The sequence below is a fragment of the Myotis brandtii genome, unplaced genomic scaffold (assembly GCF_000412655.1).
Source record: "Myotis brandtii unplaced genomic scaffold, ASM41265v1 scaffold535, whole genome shotgun sequence".
NCBI classification, from domain to species: Eukaryota; Metazoa; Chordata; class Mammalia; order Chiroptera; family Vespertilionidae; genus Myotis; species Myotis brandtii.
Window position 1 is genome coordinate 904,192 of NW_005369964.1, and position 4,155 is coordinate 908,346.

The 4,155-nt window shown below is 55.4% G+C and overlaps 1 protein-coding gene across 1 annotated transcript in view; it reads right to left on the bottom strand.

The window, feature by feature from the left end:
- Positions 1–3,691, bottom strand: part of ASB2 (ankyrin repeat and SOCS box containing 2) — a 40,061-nt gene extending 36,370 nt beyond the window's left edge. Inside the window, exon 1 of the mRNA XM_005877885.2 lies at positions 3,162–3,691. The gene's annotated coding sequence lies outside the window, so the exon portion shown is untranslated. The remainder of the gene's footprint in view (positions 1–3,161) is intronic.
- Positions 3,692–4,155: the final 464 nt, after the last annotated feature.

Here is a 4,155-nt window from a genome sequence, read left to right on the forward strand (position 1 = left end):
GGGGGGGGGGTGGCGTCGATCTAAGACTCCATCTGAAATGGAGGTGCCATGAGTACCAGCTAAGAAAAGCCTCAAGGAATGTCAACTTTCCATTTTATTTCTTTGGGACCCAAGCTGTTGACTCTCCAGGTCCCTGAGTCACCTTCGCCTTCGCCTCCCAAGTGGAGGACACTTCTCTGCCCTCCTGGCCCTGCAGGGTCTGGCCCAGCACAGCTGCCCTCCTGCGCCTCCCCTGGCCCATCTCCTGCCTCCTGCGGCACCAGGCCCATCAGTGGGGTCCGGCCACATGCAGGTCTGCACACAGGCTTGCAGGCCCCTGACCCAGCTTCTGCCCAGGGCTCAGGGGACGCCAGGCTCTGCCATCTGTGCCAACGGCCCGGATGGGAGTGAGGCGGGGCGGGGCTTGCCAGTCCAGCCTGAGCTTCCAACAGCGCTGCCCCCGCCCCTCCACAGCCCAAGGGCAGCTTGCCCAGCCTGTTCTGGGCACCAGGAGAACATGGCCCCTCACCTAGGCCCCTGGGCAGCAGAGGGTTCTGGAAGCTCCAGTCCCAGACTGCAGGCAGAGTGGGAAGGCTCGGGGGGTGGGGGGCAAGCAGGTAGGGGTGCCCTCCCAAAGCCCCTCCCCAGTCCCCACTCTGGGGCCCAACCGCAGGGCCGGCTGCAAATCTTTTAACCGAGATCACAGCAAAGTCATCTGAGATCTTTCTCCTTTCTGTCCCCACCCCCTTCCTGCCTTTATTTAGATCTTTTCCTCTCCTCTCTCCGCTTCCCTTGTCTTTCCTGTCTTTCCCAGCCCTCTTTCGTGTCCTCTTCTTTAGAAAGTGCAGGCAGGTAAGGAGCCACTTCACTTTCATGTCACCACAACCAACCCCCCAAACATTCCCCTCAACCACAAGGCTCTTCACAACTTCATTACATTCCTGGGCATTAGTCCAAGAGCAGGTGCTAAGGATGAGAAGTCACAGTACAAACCAGTCCTGTGACAACTGCCTCCTCCAGGCAGCCTGCCCCCTGCAGCTCGGCAGCGGAAGGAGATTTCTGTGCCTCCTTTGGGAAGGCTCTCTTGGGTCTGTCCTGTCCTTGATATACAGGCATCTGATGACCCCTGCCTGTGCCAGGGACGGGTCCCCTTACTGCTGTGTCAGTCCCCTGGGCAGCTGCAGGAGGCCGTAGCGTTGAAGGTGGGCACTAGAGGCTCATAGACCAAGAGGCCAGGATTTGATTCCCAGCGCCAACACCTCCTAGCTGTCTGGCTTTACGCAAGACCCTTAACCTCTCGGAACCTCAGTTTTCACATCTGGAAAATGGGAGTGACAATCACCTCTCACTCATAATGCCCTTGAGAAGAGTCAATGAGAAAAATGACCACAAACACTGGGCTCAGTGCCTGGCTCACAGCAAGTGCCCGGTGAGTGCTCACGGGTGTTCATTGTGTTGTTATCCACTGTGAGGTCTCCAGGGGTGGATTATATGGGAGGAGGAAGAGGAGACCCCCCTCCCCCACGAGGCACTCATGGCACCATGAGTCAGAGGTGATTGTCACTCCCATTTTCCAGATGTGGAAACAGGTTCCGAGAGGTTAAGGGTCTTGCGTAAAGCCAGACAGCTAGGAGGTGTTGAAGCTGGGAATCAAATTCTGTTTGTGCAAGAATGGATGATGCAAACTAGAGTGGTGCCAGGTGGAGGCCTCTGCCAGCTCCTCAAGGAGGGGGTGCTGTAAACAGGCCTGCCACCAGCTGTCGGGACCCATCGACTGCTTTGGAAGTGGTTGGCGCATCTGCCCCTGGCAGCCTCGCTGCGCTCTGCCCAGGCCGCTGATGGCAAAGGTCAGGGCTGTGGCCGGTGTGCTGGCCCAGCTGGCTCTGCCGGAAGCCCTGTGAACTCCGGTCCCAACCTCATGCACGAGCTGAGCTTTCCCTTCATTGAGCTACTCTCTGCCCCCTGCAGGGGGAAGGGAGGGGCTCGGCCCCTGCCCAGCCTCGGGTCTCCATCATCTACCTGTCCACCCTCAGTCGCCGCCTCCCTGCCTCCTCATTCCAGTCCATTCCCTTGACTTCCTGAAGTCAGATCCCACCTGCTCCTCCTCTGCTCGGAAACAATTAGAATGTGTTCCGTCTTCTTTTTTAAAATATGTTTTTATTGATTTTTGGAGGAAGGGAGAGATAGAAACATCTATGAGAGAAACATCATTGGTCGGCTGCCTCCTGTATGCCTTCCACTGGGGATCTAGCCCGCAACCTGGGCATGTGCCCTGACTGGAAATTGAACCGGTGAGTGGTTCATGGGTCGACACTCAACCACTGAGCCACACCGGCTGGGCTGTTCCATCTTCTTGACTGACCTGGTGGGATCTGCATCTGCCTCCAGCTCCCGCTCCCAGCTTCACCCCGACTTCTGACCTCCACGGCCCTTTGCCATAGCCACACTGCACTATCCACAGAGCCCAGACCCACCTTGACTTGTCTGCCTTTGCCAAGCGGTCCCTCCACCTGCAGTCCCTCTTTCCACCCCTCTGTCTGATGCCATCCCATCCGTCCTTTCAAAGACCACCTCCTCGTTGCATGTGTCCTCATGCTTACACACACACACGTGCGCACACACGCACACACACATGCACGCACAGTATTCCTGCGTCTCTGCATTCCCACATAACATTTCTCATTCTTTACCATGAGCCCTAGGCTGTGTTTCCAAATTCTATTTCCTCTCCTAAACCCCAGGCCATTGCAGGCCCAGCATCCTGGCACCCTGGTTGCCATTGCCCCACAATACCGGGCACCCATAGACACTCCATGAAATTGATGCCCCCATGCATGAACATATCTATTCACCCGAAATAAAAGCACTTCTGAAAGTCATTTGTCTGACACACATTGCCCAAGGCCTGCGAAGCAACAATAGCATCATTGATAACTCCTTTTGCATTTCCATTTTTAGAAGTGCACCGCAGACGGGCATTCTGAGCGAGAGTCCTCACAAGGGACTGCATGAGTACATGCAGACGGCTGCTCCTCCGTCCCCCAGATCTGAAATGAAAGTCACCGGCATGCTTCATCACCCAAGAAAGCAGGAAAGAGAGCGGGGGAGACGCAAGAAAGCAGCATGGCCAGCCAAACACCCTCGCTCGAGGTCTGCATGGGAACGTGGAAAGCACGCATTACCTGCTAGGCTCTGCCTCAGGGGGCCGTTCAGGAGGGGATGCGAGGATTTTCCTGAGAGTGTCTGAGTTCAGCACATGCTCCCTGCGTGTTCCTTCTGCCCTGGCCCTGAGCGTCTGTCTGCTGCGCCTGGCCGCTCTGAAACGCTGTCCTTTGAAGCAGGGAGTTTATTTCGGGCCCACCGCATGACCAATGATGCAAGCCAAACTATAAGATGTTCTGGGGCTCAGATTTCCTGTTTGGAGATTGCACGGCGGAGGCTGTGGTCCTGCCTTCAGCTCCTCCAGGGCGCATCAGCTGCGGGCTTCACTTGGGAGCGCATCCGAGCGTTGGCCCTCACGTGACGTCATCATTTGTGATCCCTGGCACGGAGGCCATATACGGGTATGTTTCTGGAACTACCCCGGAGGGAGCGAGAGGGGAGAGAGAAGCAGAGGGTAAGAGACGGGCAGGCAGGAAAAGAGAATGGAGAGAGAACTGGGAGATAAAGAGACAAGAGCAAGGGAGAGGGACAGGGTGGGAGAGGTGAGAAGAGGAAAGAGGAAGGAGGAAAAGAGGAAACATGAAGAGAGACGATAGAAGAAAGGAAAGGGAAGAGGGTGGAAATGAGAGAGGGTAAGGAATGAATGTAGAGAAGGAAAGAAAATTATAAAAAACAGGAAGACAAAGGCAGAGAGAAATTGTGACCATTTAAGAGATGAAAGGGGGGGGGAGAAAAAATAAAGTAAAAGAAAGAGAAAAAGGAATAAGAAAAAGCATGAATTGAAAGAAAGAGAGGGAGAAGGAGTGTCGGGGGAGAGGGAGGCGAATGGGAAAGGAGAGAGGGAGGGAAGCGAAATAAAAGGAAGGAGGAGAGACAGGGAGGGTGGAGAAGAGAGAGAAAGAAGGGAGGCTGAGAGCTACTTAGAGAGAAAAAGGGGAATGGAGGGAGGCAGGAAGGAAGATGGGCTGAATGAGAGAGCGGGGAGAGGGGGACAAGGATGAAGGGGTTCAGTGT